The sequence below is a fragment of the Trachypithecus francoisi genome, unplaced genomic scaffold (genome assembly GCF_009764315.1).
Source record: "Trachypithecus francoisi isolate TF-2019V2 unplaced genomic scaffold, Tfra_2.0 Lachesis_group10, whole genome shotgun sequence".
Classification (NCBI taxonomy): Eukaryota; Metazoa; Chordata; class Mammalia; order Primates; family Cercopithecidae; genus Trachypithecus; species Trachypithecus francoisi.
Genome location: NW_022681455.1, coordinates 98,774,822 through 98,789,929, shown reverse-complemented (window position 1 = coordinate 98,789,929; position 15,108 = coordinate 98,774,822).

The window sequence follows — 15,108 nt, the reverse complement described above, 5'->3', positions numbered from 1 at the left end:
ATTTTAAATATTATTATGGTAAAAAACACATTACATAAAATCCACCATAACATAAAATCAACCACTTTATTATAGATGTTTTTATTTTTATTTTTTATTTTTTGAGACAGAGTCTCACTCTATTACCCAGGCTGGAGTGCAGTGGGCAGTCTTGGTTCACTGCAGCTTCAACCTCCTGGACTCAAGCAACCCTCTCACCTCAGCCTCCCGAGTAGCTGGGACCACCATGCCTGGCTTTATTTATTTATTTATTTATTTATTTATTTATTTATATTTTTGGTAGAGACAGGGTTTCACCATGTTGCCCAGATTGGTTAACCATTTTAAAGTGTACAACTTAGGCATGTTTAAATATATTCTCAATGTTTTGCAACCATCACCACTATCTAGTTCCAGAACTTTTTCATCACTCCTGTACCCAGTTAAGCAGTCATTCTCCATTCTCTCTCTCTCCACAGGATTCCGTTTATATAAAATTTTCATAATAGGCAAATCCACAGATGTAGAAAGCAGATTAGTGGTTGCCAGCAGGGTGGGGATGGAGAGAAATGGGGAATGGCTGTTAATGGGAATGGGATTTTTCTTTTTTCTTTTTTTTCTTTTTTTTTGAGACAGAGTCTCGTGCTGTCACCCAGGCTAGAGTGCAGTGGCACCATCTCAGCTGACTGCAACCTCCACCTCCTGGGCTCAAGTGATCCTCCCACCTCAGCCTCCCAAGTAGCCGGGACTACAGGCGTGCATCAGCAAGTCCAGATATTTTTTGCATTTTTAGTACAGGTGGGATTTCATCATATTGGCCAGGCTGGTCTCAAACTCCTTACCTCAGGTGATCCTCCCACTTCAGCCTCCTGAAGTGCTGGGATTAAAGGCGTGCACCACCACCTGGCCAAGGGATGGAGTTTTTTCAATGGTAATAAAAATGTTCTGGCCAGGCACGGTGGCTCACGCCTGAAATCCCAGCACTTTGGGAAGCCGAGGTGGGTGGATCACCTGAGGTCAGGAGTTTGAGACCAGCCTGACCAACATCGAGAAACCCTGTCTTACGCAAAATACGAATAGCCGGGCATGGTGGCGCATGCCTGTAATCCCAGCTACTTGGGAGGCTGAGGCAGGAGAATCACTTGAACCCGGGAGGCAGAGGTTGTGGTGAGCCAAGATGACGCCACTGCACTCCAGCCCGGGCAACAAGAGCGAAACTCCGTCTCAAAAAAATTAAAATTAAAATTAAATTAAAATGCTCTAAAAACTGGTTATAGTAATGGATGCACCAACCTGTGAATATGGTAAAAACCACTCATTTTTGGACCTTAAGTGGGTAAATTGTATGGTGGGATATGAATTATATCTCAGTATATCTGCTTTTTAACAAGACCAACGAAACACCTTATGTCTAACCTGTTGAGCTCCAAATAAGCCTTGGAGTTGTGATCTTTATTGTTTTGCTAAAGTGTTTGACTCTGGGGAGTGTAACAAAATGGGCACGTCACCTCAGGCAGCTCTTGAAGGGAAAACGAAGTTTCTCCTCCCTACTTCTTGGGAAGACTTAATTGACTGCTGTATTCTATTTTTCTTACTCCCAGAATGTTTTAAGAGTAGGCATTTTCCTCTGAGTATAGCTCTAGGGTGATCCATGAGTTTTTATATGGAGTGTTTTTATTAGCATTATTTCCCAAATATCTTATAAATGTATTTTTGTTCTAGAGTAGTTCGATAGAAAGGCTTGACATTCTCAAATGTCTTTCTGCATCTACTTTTTATTTTATTTTATTTTATTTTATTTGTTGCCAACTACAAAAGACATCCAGTTCATCTACTTTTAACTTATTTCTTGTGTTCTTGCATTTTGATCAGGAATATGACTGTAAAATTTCCAGTTTGTTATATACAATGGGCTTTCCTTTTTACTTTATCTCATTGTGTCAAGAACACTTAACGTAAGAGCTACCCTCTTAATAGATTTTAAAGTGTACAACACAATACTGTTATTTATAGCTACATTGTTATACAGCGGATCTCTTGAACTTTTTCCTCTTGCATGACTGAAATTTTATATTCACTGACTAGCAACTCCCCATTCCCTCCTCCCTCCAGCCTCTGGCAACTACCATTTTATTCTCTTTCTATGAGTTTGACATCATATAAGTAGAATCATGTATTTGTCCTTCTGTGATTCGCTTATTTCTCTTGGCATCATGTTCTCCAGGTTCATCCATGTTGTCACATGACAGGATTTCTTTATTTTAAAGGCAGAATACTATTCCATTGTGTGTATTATTTATTTATTTAGAGACAGGATCTTGCTCTCTCACCCAGGCTGGAGTGCAGTGGCGTGATCTCGGCACACTGCAATCTCTGCCTCCCAGGCTCTGGTGATCCTTCTGCCTCAGCCTCCCAAGTAATTGGGACTACAGGTGTGCACCACCACACCTGGCTAATTTTTTGTGTTTTTAGTAGAGACAAGGTTTCACCATTTTGGCCGGGCTGGTCTCGAACTCCTGGCCTCAAGTGATCTGCCCACCTTGGCCTCCCAAAGTGTTGGGATTACAGGCATGAACCACCACACTGGCCTTCTTGTACGTATATGTCACAGTTTGTTTACCCATTCATCAGTGGACATCGTTATACCTTTTTCCATTTAATTGAAAAGAAGTCTACCCTTTTCAAAGGATACATACAGTTCAGAACATTTAGTCATTATATTCTCCTCCTCTGTAATAGCCTTACTTTCTTTTCTCTATTTAGTCCAACAAAGACTGAAACAAGTGGGTGAAAGTCTACCACCACTGTTGTATTTTTATTAATTTGTCTTAGTTATTCCCTCCAATTTTACATATGGAACAGGATGCTAAAATGGGACTCTCGTTTTGGCTTCAGCTGAGACTCCAAAGTGGAGTGAGATCAGTGCAACAGATGCCAAGAACTCTACCTCCTAAATTGGGGAGCTAGATTGCCTATGTAGGACATGCTGACAGGCTGTAAAAATGACTAATCCCACAATGCGGAGTAAATGAGATAAAGTACAAAGACAATTTATAGGAGAGTTATATGGTAAAAATTTTCTGCCATTGTTAAAAGCTGTGCTTTTGAAGAATAATAATATGGAAAAAAGATCGTAACATGTTATTAATGGGAAAAAAGCACAGGACACAAAACTATATGCTTAATCCTAATTGTATGAAATACACATACAGAAAAAAGACAGGAAACAACCTAATTGGGACTTTAGGTACTTTTTCTTTTCTTCTTGACATTTGTCTGAATTTTAGAAATTTTCTACAATAAATATGTGTTGGTTTCTTTTTAAAATCTTTTTTTTTTTTTTTTTAGATGGAGTCTCGCTGTGTCACCCAGGCCGGAGTGCAGTGGTACGATCTCAGCTCACTGCAACCTCTGCGTCTGAGTTCAAGTGATTCTCCTGCCTCAGCCTCCCAAGTAGCTGGGATTACAGGCAAATGCCACTGCTTCTGGCTAATTTTTATATTTTTAGTAGAGACAGGGTTTCATCATGTTGGCTAGGCTGGTCTCAAATTCCTGACCTCAAGTGATCTGCCTGCCTTGGCCTCCCAAAGTGTTGGGATTACAGGCGTGAGTCACTGTGCCTGGTCCTTTTTAATCATGTTTGAGATTAGAAAAAAATACTTTTAAAAAGATAATTCAAATATCCAAATAATCACTTTTTTTTTTTTTTTTTGCTACCTTTGCCCTCCAGCTTATAACCAATATATGAATGAAAAGGAATTGATTTGGGATCAGTCTTCCTCTCACACAAGGTCCTAGAGGCAGGTTGGTGGACCAGCAACCTGGCCTCATTAGCAGCGGGTTTAACAGCAGCTTCTGTTGCTTGTTTTCCCAGTAAATGGCCAGAATATTCCCAAAGGATGCGTCAAGTTTGCCTACTTTGTTCTCGTATATGTATTTGCAGCTGATGCTGGGACCAATGCAGTAGTTGTAGTTTTATGTTTAATTACAGCTGAGAAATTCAGTTGCCATAGATACAGAGGGCTAGGATGATGTTACTGTTGCCATTTGCCTCACAGGCTGTTTAAAATTGACCTTTAAAAATCTAAGCTTAATTATCGTTACTGCCAAAGTAGGCCCCCTGCGGCTGTACCTTATGAAGTCATATTTTGACAATCATTTCCTTCTTTTCTCATCATTAAACCTTATTTTCTGGATCTGCCATGAAATGCACATGGGGCCTCTCCACACTGCACATTTTCCAGATTCACACAAGATCAGAAACTGTATTTGCATTCTGCCTTTTCCCTGGAGAAGGAGCTGAAGGAGGTCCCAGGAAGACTTACTGGCTTATTTCCAATGGGCTCATCTGTCAGTGACAAAAAAGTGGGGATAGGAGGTTGGGGGTGGAGTGAAGATTTTGATGATCCTAGGTGTACCTCATTTCTTCCTCAACACAGCACTATCTTGTATACGTGCTCTGGAAAACAGGTTCTATAATGAAGTTTGCTGTGGTTTGAAACGTTAAGCATCCTCAGAAGTCAGGCGATGCACCAGCGATGCTCCCACACTGCATGCCTATGTGCACAGCTGCAGCGCCCCTGACTCCACTAGTAGCTTCCACTGGTCCACAGCAGTTGAATGCATATCTTCATTCATTCATTCTTTGAACAAACGTCCTAGAAACTGAGGATACAACAATGAACAAGAGAGACAAGGACATTAGCTTTATAGATCTACTTTGAATGGGGGAGGCTGAACTAATATTCTCAGAAGCAACTTTACAATTCCCCTGCTAGGTGCTATGAGGGAAGAACCCAGGGTGCCATAAGAACCTCTTTCTTTTCCTTCCTTCCTTCCTTCCTGCCTTCCTCTCTCTCTCTCTCTCTCTTTCTTTCTTTTTTTTAATTTGAGACAGAGTCTTGCTCTGTCACCCAGGCTTGAGTGCAGTGGTGCAATCTTGGTGACCTCTGCCTTCCAGGACAGGATTTCACCATGTTGGCCAGGCTGGTCTTGAATTCCTGACCTCAGGTGATCTGCCCGCCTCAGCCGCCCAAGGTGCTGGGATTACAGGTGTGAGCCACCGTGCCTGGCCAAGAACTTATTTCTGATCTATGGCATGGGTTATGGGTTTTAGGCAGCCTCTCCCAGAAAGTGACATTTCAGTTAAGACCTGAACAATGGCACTCCAGATTTTCTGTATAGGAGATGATTCAGGACAGTATTCAGGGTAGATGAAAAGGGTTGAAGCTGTATGTCTTTGAGAAAACAATAATTACTGTCAGGAAAGGAAGGTGACGGATAAGGTCCCCTAAGACACAACTTTATCGCAGTACAGGGCATGACAAATAAGGTATTCAAAGAGCAAGCGCAAATGCCCTGAGGTCAGTCTCCTAGTGGGATATTTGGATAAAAGATCTAAACACAAATATTCATCACTGTAAACCAGTGATTCTTCTTGGTCTCAGGACCCCTTTACACTATACAAATTACTGAGAATTCCAAAGAGGTTTTATTTATACAGATTATATCTACCAAAAATAAATTACCTATTAGAAATTAAAACTGAGGCCAGGTGTGGGGGCTCACAGCTATAGTTCCAACACTTTGGGAGGAGAAGGCGTAGGCAGGAGGATTGCTTGAGCCCAGTGGTGGAGGCTGCAATGACCTGTGATTGTACCACTGTGCAGTAGCTTGTCGGGGACAGAATGAGACCCTGTGTCTTAAAAAAAAAATTTAAAAAAAGGCTGGGCACAGTGGATCATACCTGTAATCCCAGGACTTTTGGAGACAGATCACTGGAGTTCGAGACTAGCTTGGGCAACATAGTGAGACCCCATCTCTCCAACACACACACACACACACACACACACACACACACAAAAGCTGGGTGTGGAGTTGTAGAGCTGTAGCCCCAGTTACTTGGGAAGCTGAGGTGAAAAGATCGCTTGAGCCTGGGAGGCAGAGGCTGCTGTGAGCCACTGCACTCCAGCCTGGGCTACAGCGTTAAGACTCTATCTCAAGGAAAAAATAAACTGAGAAAATTTAAAAACCTTTATTAATTCTTCTAAAAATAATAAACCAATTACATATTAACACAACATTTTTTGTGAAAAATATACTTTGGGCAAATAAATTTTGGGCAAAGTGTAGCATTATTTTACATTTTTATCAATAGTCTAAATATCTGGCTTAATAGAAGACAGCTGAATTCTTACATGGCCTCTACATTTAACCTCCTGTAATATGTTATTATTTAGTTGAAGTATACTGTTACAGTCTGAATCATGTCCCCACTACCTCAGAATGTGAGTGTATTTGGACACTGGGTCTTTACAGGTACAATTAAGTTGAAAATGAAAATATTAGGGTGGACCCTAATCCACTATGACTGGTGTCTTTATCAGAGGAGGAAGTTTGGACCCCGGCACAGAGCGAAGACCACATAGAGACACCAGAAGCGCGCAGACATCAGACGCCAACGAGGGAGGTTTCAGGAGAAACTAGCCCTGGGAACACCCTGAGCTTGGACTTTCGGCCTCTAGAATTGTGAGAAAATAAATTTCTGCTCTTTAAGCTACCTGGTCTGTGGTACTTGGTTAGGGCAGCTCTATCAGGCTAATGTATATATGAAGAAAGTTTGGCCTCATACAGATAGTGTAGCTGGAAAAGTTCAGATATTTTAAAGGCCTTTTTAGATCATTGTACATAGCCTTCTTTGAGTATACCCAATTTTTTTTTTTTTTTTTTTTTCGAGATGGAGTCTTGCTCTATCTCCCAGGCTGGAGTGCAGTGGCCCAATTTCAGCTCACCGCAACCTCCACCTCCTGGGTTCAACCAATTCTCCTGCCTCAGCCTCCTGAGTAGCTGGGATTACAGGTGCATACCACCATGCCCAGCTAATTTTTTGTATTTTTAGCAGAGGTGGGGGTTTCACCATGTTGGCCAGGCTGGTCTTGAACTCCTGACCTCAGATGATCCACCCGCCTCAGCCTCCCAAAGTGCTGGGATTACAGGCATGAGCCACCATGCCCTGCCTGACCATACTCAAACTCAACAATTGATGCTTTATTTTATAGGTTAGCTGCATGTGGACTCTGAAGCCACATCAATGACTTTTTCATATTCTCTTATATTAAAATCCATTATTTTGCTTTGCTTTCTTCTTTTGTCTTTTGAGACGAAGTCTTGCTTTGTTGCCCAGGCTGGAGGGCAGTGGCGTAATCTCGGCTCACTGCAACCTCCACCTCCCAGGCTCAAGCTACTCTCCTGCCTCAGCCTCCTATGTAGCTGGGATTACAGGCCTGCACCACCATCCATGGCTACTTTTTGTATTTTTAGTAGAGACAGGATTTCGCCATGTTGGCCAGGTTAGTCTCGAACTCCTGACCTCAGGTGATCCACCTGCCTCTGCCTCCCAACGTGCTGAGATTGCAGGCGTGAGCCGCTGCACCCAGCCTGCACTTGCTCTTTCGATGGATCTTTACTCACGCATGGCTTCATCAAATTGTGTTTTGGTCATTTGGAAAATATCAGTTCGTGGAGTGATGCAGATTTTCCAAATGTTATACAAAATTTAAAAATCACATTTGGTAACGTCACCACCAATCTCATCAGAAAAGTATGTAAAGTATTGGAAAGTGTCCACACTTACAATGGTGGATACAAGTTTCCCAAATGCTAATTTTCATTTGAAAGCTCAACTTTTATCATGCCAACAAATATTTCAGTTGTTCTCCTTGAAGCGACGGCTCACTCCTTTTATTTTCAAGAAAATGTCGACCAGATACCCAAGTCTGAGAGAGCACAGTTTGTCAGTCATTCTTTTAAGTAAAAACGAAGTTCCATCACTGAGAGGGCTGGGAGGCCGGCAGCTCAGGCACAGAGCGTGTTGCCTGGAGGTAATCACTGTCTTCCGGTTTGCAGAAGGGCTTCCCATTTCATCACACAGAATATTAAAAAATCATGTACTCCAAAGTCAAGATGTCATAGAATTAATAATCTTAATGGTTTTATCACAGACATTTTTAAGTGAAACTGGCTTTTCCTCTCCATGAGGTGTACTGTGGTGAAAAAACAGGCCACGTTCAGCTCTGGATTCCTGTCCTGTCTGTTTTACTTTCAAAATAGACCTTAAATCCGACCACTTCTCACTAAAACCCACTTTTACCCCCGACTTGAGCCTCCACCTTCTCCTCGGATTGCTGCAGAGGCTTTCAGACTGAAATCTCCACTCCACCACTTAGTCCATTCCAAGCTATGCTCTACTCAGCAACCTCCTCCCCTGAACACTCTCTCCAAAACAGTACACACACCATCCCTAATCTGGCTTTATTTTTCTTCCCAGTACTTTAGAAGGTGAGCTCCCTCAGGAAGGACTTTGTTTGGTGCATCTGTCTAGAGCCATGTCCGGCACCTAGTAGTTGCTCAATAAACATTTGTTGGGTGAATGAAAAGGAGTGCCAGTTCCCAGTGACACCTCCCCTAACTGAATGTGAAAAAGACTCCCCTCCTCTTGCTCTTCCTCTCTCCCTCCATCCTTGTGCTTTTGGGCCAGGTCTTGTGTTTGACCTTGGGAATATAACGGCAAATAAAACACACATAAAACACACGGCCCCTCGTTTGGGAACCTCCTGTTCCAGTGCAGAGGACAGAACCGATTTTGTCCACTGAGCCACAAGCTATTCTGATGTGATTCAGTGGCTAAAAGCCCAGGACTTGGGGTGGCAGAGACCTGGCTTCAAAGCCCAGATCTTAACCTTTCTGAGCCTCAGTTTCCTCATCTATAAAATGGCAATAATAGTTCTTTGTGAAAATTAAGTAACAATATAATTAGATGTTTTGCATATTGATTATTAACAGTAGCTGTTTTTAAACGGTGAAGGTGGAATTTATGTCTTGAGGACTAGATTTTTTTTTTTTTTTTTTTGAGACAAGATCTTGCTCTGTCACCCAGGCTGGAGTGCAGTCATGCAATGTCAGCTCACTGCAACCTCTGCTCAAGTATTTTTCGTGCCTCAGCCTCCTGAGTAGCTGGGACTTCAGACGTGCGCCACAATGTCCAGCTAATTTTTGTATTTTCCGTAGAGACTGGGTTTCATCATTTTGGCCAGGCTAGTCTCAAACTCCTGACCTCAAGTGGTCTGCCTGCTTTGGCCTCCCAAAGTACTGAGATTACAAGCATGAGCCACCAGGCCTGACTGAGGACTAGATTTTTTAAAAACACACCCAGAGAATTCACCAGAGAGGAGGGTACGGGGGTGGAGACAGGGTAGGAGACCTTCCGGGAGCAAGGCACGTGGGCCCATGTCTGGGGTCTTGCTGACGTGGTGAAATGCGGTGTGGTGAGTGGCTGAGGTCTGGAGGGACTGGGATGGCACTAGATGGGTTGGCAGGAGCTGGTGACCAGGCCTAGGGGGCTTCTTGCCAGCAGGCAGGGAGGTGAGACCTAGGCAAAGCTGCCTGGAGCCAGATGTCTGGCAGCAAGGTGGAGGGTGGATTGGAGGAGGCAGGGAGACCAGTGAAGGGCAGGACCCACAGGATGCCATGAGGGTGAGGGTAGGGGCGGGGTGGCAGACAGGGAGGTTGGGGAAGAAAACTGCAATGGAAAGAAACTCAAACACCGTGCTGAGAACTGGGACACTCTTCCTGCCTTCCCCCATCCCTTGCACCTGTTAGTTGAGGTACACAGAAGTAAGCTCCAAGCCCCCCAGTGGATGTCTGAAACCATGTATAGTACCAAAGTCCATATAGACAATTTCTTTTTCCGTATATATATAGCTTTGATAAAGTTAAATTTATAAATTAGAGACAGTAAGAGATTAACAACAATAATAAAATAGAACAATTATCTGGGCACAGTGGCTCACGCCTGTAATCCCAGTACTTTGGGAAGCCAACGTGGGTGTATCATTTGAGGTCAGGAGTTCGAGACCAGCCTGGCCAACATGGTGAAACCCCATGTCTACTAAAAATACAAAAATTAACCAGGCACATGCACATGCCTGTAATCCCAGCTACTCAGGAGGCTGAGGCAGGAGAATCGCTTGAACTCAGGAGGTAAAGGTTGCAGTGAGCTGAGATCGTACCACTGCACTCTAGCCTGGGTGAGAGTGAGATTCTGTCTCAAAAAATAAATAGAGAAATTATAACAATATGCTGTAATAAAAGTTATGTGGATGCAGACTGTCTCTCTCTCAAAATATCTTATTGTCCTGGACTTACCCTTTTTCTTGTGATGAAGAAGGGGTGGAGCAGGGTGGTGCGAGATTTCGTTGCTACTCAGAAGGATGCACCATTCAAACTTTCAAATTGTTTATTTCTGGAATTTTTCATTTAATAGTTTTGGACCATTGTTGACTGTGGGTAACTGAAACCATGGATCAGGTGCGGTGGGGGGTGGCTACTGTATTTGTTGCCTGGAATTTCCTGTCCCTCCTGTCTATCTCAGTAAGATGATACGGGTAATCCAGGATGTCTATTTCTGCAATGAGGCAGAATATTTTAACAGCCAGTCTGACAGATGGGTGCCCCATCTCTTAACGCTGCTTTATTTTACAGCGAGGGACACATGGAGCCCTTCGTTAGTTAGTTGGTTTAGATGCATCACACTTGGTTCTAAAAAAAGACCTCCTTCTAACTTTTATACAATAAGCACTTATTGGCTGATAAGTGTTAAAGATACCATATATTGTTTGAAACACAATACTCTTTATTACGAATTATTTATAATAGAATGTTCTTAAAATTAACTGTGCTCCTCTGAGCTCCACAGAAAGGCCAGAAGCACTATAGCCTGCCTTCCGCAAATGTTCCTTATTGTATAAAAGTAACACATGCTTATGAAAGAAAAAGCACAAAATTAAATGGAGTCAAAAGTAAAAGATCTCTATCTCCTCCCCACCATCCCTGCATTCTTAACCCACCCTTCAGAGGCGAGGCTGTAGCCTGACAGACATTTTCTATGTATATCTTTTTATAATGTAGTTTTTAAAAAACCAGAAATGAGCTCACATTCTATTTCCTGTTTTGTAGCTTGCTTTTTCTCTTCAACAATAGATCGCCTTTTGGAGGTCCAGGCATTGAATTGCACCCCATTCTATGTTTTGGCGGAAGAGTCCTCTCTATGCGGAGTTTTTTCTTACCGGGAAGGGTGGCCTTGAGCCCAGCCATCGTTAGTAGAACAAGCAGACTTCAAAGACACCAACTTAATTTGCAAGGGGATCCTTGGAAAAATGGCAGTTTTTGTCCTTTGTAGCACATCAGCCTGTGGCTGGATATGTGCCTGGAACTCATGGAAACTCCAGGGGTCCCCAGGCACCAAGGAGGTCCCAGGAGGAACTGGGCAATGGCTAGCTCCAGAGAGCAGAAATGGGGTTTGTGGCTAGATCAGACTCTTACTGTAGGGGATCCTCAGAGCCCAAATAGAATATATTTAGACATGTTCTCCATTTCCTCCGGGGCTTTCATCATTGACCTTGAGAAATAGAATGGCAAGTTGGTTTATGGCAAGGAAAAGTTCCTCCCAGGAAAACTCACTGTAGCATTCACTCAGTAGGCTCTAGCAAAGATGTTTCTTTGGTGTAATAGGTTAGCTTATGGAACACAAAGAAAATATTTGTTGACAATAAGAGTCAAAGTCTGTAGAATATTTGATGAGATTTATTCTGAGCCAAATATGAGTGACCCTGAGAACATGCGCCCAAGGTGGTCAGGCTTGGTTTTATACATTTTAGCGAGATACAAGACATCAATTAATACATGTAAGATGTATATTGGTTTGGTTCAGAAAGGCAGGACAACTGGAAGCAGGGGAGTTTCCAGGTCACATGTGGATTCAAAGATTTTCTAATTGGCAATCAGTCGAAAGACTTACTATCTAAGACCAGGCACAGTGGCTCACGCCTCTAATCCCAGCATTTTGGGAGGCTGACATGGGTGGACCACTTGAGGCCAGGAGTCAAGGTCAACCTGGCCAACATGGTGAAACCCCATCTTTACTAAAAGTACAAAAATTAGCTGAGCATGGGGGTGCATGCCATGCCTGTAATCCCAGCTACTCAGGAGGCTGAGGCAGGAGAATCATTTGAACCCAGGAGGCGGAGGTTGCAGTGAGATGAGATCTTACCACTGCACTCCAGCCTGGGTGACAGAGCAAGACTAAGTCTTAAAAAAAAAAAAAAAAAAAAAAGTTACTATCTACAGACCTGGCATCAATAAGAAAGGAATGTCTGGGTTATAGTAAGGGACTGTAGAGATCAAGGTTTTATAATGTTATGCAGATAAAGCCTCCAGGTAGTAGGCTTCAGAGAGAATAGATTGTGTTTCTTATCAGACTTAAAGAGTCTGTCCTGTCACCCTTAAGGTCTGTGTTGATGTTAATGTTGATCAGCTGGACCTGAATTCCAGAAAGGAGGAGGGTATAATGAGGCCTGTCTGCCTGTCTGGCCCCCACTTCTATGCATTGAGTTACTGTAATCTTGGTTTCAGTTACAGACTTATCTTTAACTTCTATGCATTGAGATACTGTAATCTTAGTTTTTATTATAGACTTAAAGCTTCTGTAATCTTGGTTTTACATGGCCTGAGGTAGTTTTTCAGGTTAACTTTGGAATGCCATTAGCTGAGAGGAGGGGTCCATTCAGATGATTGAGGGGCTTAGAATTTTATTTTTGGTTTACATTCTCCCCCTTCTGGCAAAAATTTGCCAGAGGCAACATCAATGGTCACCAAACTTTTATTTTGTCCCACAGTGTAGCCAGGGTGGCATGGCTGCCAGCCCAGGTCCATCTAGTCCCTTGGTAGGACCCCTATGGCCAAGGCACTTCAAGTCAAAAGACTTACAGCCAATTTAAATGTTCTAAGCCAGTCAAGCATGGACATAGACCAGCATTTATTAACCCTCACATTTTTTAGAGTAATATAAAAGCCAACAAACAAAATGCCAAAGGCAGGGTTATAAAATTCACTTATCTTTAACTTCTATGCATTGAGTTACTGTAATCTTGGTTTCAGTTACAGACTTATCTTTAACTTCTATGCATTGAGATACTGTAATCTTAGTTTTTATTATAGACTTAAAGCTTCTATAGTCTTGGTTTTAGTTATACAAAATTTAGCTATACAAAACTTAAGCACTGTTATACAAAAACTTAGCTATACAAAACTTAAGCACTGTTAAAATCTTTTAAGCTAAGGAATTTAGGGACTTCTATTGTGCCACAATGCTTTTTTGTGATCTTTTAGTAATTTGTCCTAAGGTGGTTCATTTAAAACATTTTTAAAATATATATCTATCTCCATAAACTCATAACTAGGTGTGCTATACCCAGGAGGTGTTGTCATGAGGTATCTTTATATCCTTTTAGTAATAATTTTCTTTTAATTCTATGGGAAGCAGGAAATTGTTTATGTTTGGGATGAATGAAAAGGTGCCATGAATCTAGTAACCCAGGAGGCACAGTTCCTTATTTTGCCTGCTGTTTAGGCATCTGTGTACCCATCCTTGATTTGGAGGATCTGAATTAACTCTGTCCCTCAAAACAAGCCCTTACAATCTCATGCTTTTGGAGGACCAGGCACTGAATTAGACCCCATTCTCTGTTTCGATGGAACACCTCTTCCACGGTAGTCCCTGCGACTAGAGGTGGGGTGCTGGTAGAGTTTCAGCAGCAGGGCATTTGCAGTGAGAAACAAATGGGCCCCAAGGGGATTCCAAATAAGGGAGATTCGCAGGCTTTGTCCAATCATCTCAGAAAACCATGATTCTGGTTTTCTAGGAAGAAGTACAACTATGAGAGATAAATAACATTAATAATTTGACAGTCCACTTTGGGAGGCCAAGGTGGGTGGATCTCGAGGTGAGGAGATTGAGACCATTCTGGCTAACATGGTGAAACCCCATCTCTACTAAAAATACAAAAATTTAGCTGGGTGCGGTGGTGGGCGCCTGTAGTCCCAGCTACTCGGGAGGCTGAGGTAGGAGAATGGTGTAAACCCGGGAGGGGGAGTTTGCAGTGAGCCAAGATCGTGCCACTGCACTCCAGCCTGGGCAACAGAGCGATGCTCCCATCTCAAAAAATAAAATTAAATAAATAAATAAATAAATAAATTGACAATCAAAAGAGAATTCATGTGTCAGATCGGAGAAAAAAAGAACCTATTTCATTGGGTGCCAACTAAAAACATTTAGAAAATTATATCCTGATACTCTAGAGGATTACTGTAGTCAAGAAATAATTCATGATTCAATCTTCACTCAGAAATAAATGTCAGGGCTGGAATCTAGTAACAGGTGTTATAATTTTTCTTTGAAACAATTTATCTTTCTCTAGCCCTCCTTTTCTACTAAAGAGAAACTACAGTAAGACCAATTTGTGTGCAAAATAAGTTTTTTTTTTTTTTCAGACAGAGTCTTTCTCTGTTGCCCAGGCTGGAGTGAAGTAGCATGATTTCGGCTCACAGCAAGCTCTGCCTCCCGGGTTCACACCATTCTCCTGCCTCAGCCTCCCGAGTAGCTGGGACTACAGGCACCTGCCACCACACCCGGATAATTTTTTTTGTATTTTTAGTAGAGATGGGGTTTCACCATGTTAGCCAGGATGGTCTTGACTTCCTGACCACGTGATCCACCTGCCTCAGCCTCCCAAAGTGCTGGGATTACAGGCGTGAGCCACCGCGCCCGGCTGCAAAATAAGTTTTAGGCTTATTATACTTGGTCTGATTATTTACATAAAACGCAGCAATGATTGATTGGCCAGATAGGCTTTTAGATTGGCTTTGCTGGAACTGTAACTAAAAATATGTTATTCTAGGCAAAGCGTTGGTAGAATAACCAATGTCTCCATTGTTTTGTTTTAAAAGAAAAAAGACTCTTACTAAACTTATGCAAATAATGATATCAATATAAAATCAGAATGCTCATGAACAGTTTCCAAATTTTGGAGAACTCAGGTAGAGAGAAAGGTAAATTTGCTCACAAAAATATTTTTTACCCAGTTGCTCTAAACTATAAATAACTCAGAAGAAAAAGATTTCCTTGACTCGTCTTTAACCAGAGCAGCAGGCTTCCAAACAAGATGTTGTTTGTTCACCTTGGAACTGCCATTCACAAGTGAAGCAGCTCTTGTCAGATGACAGCCATTTATCAGG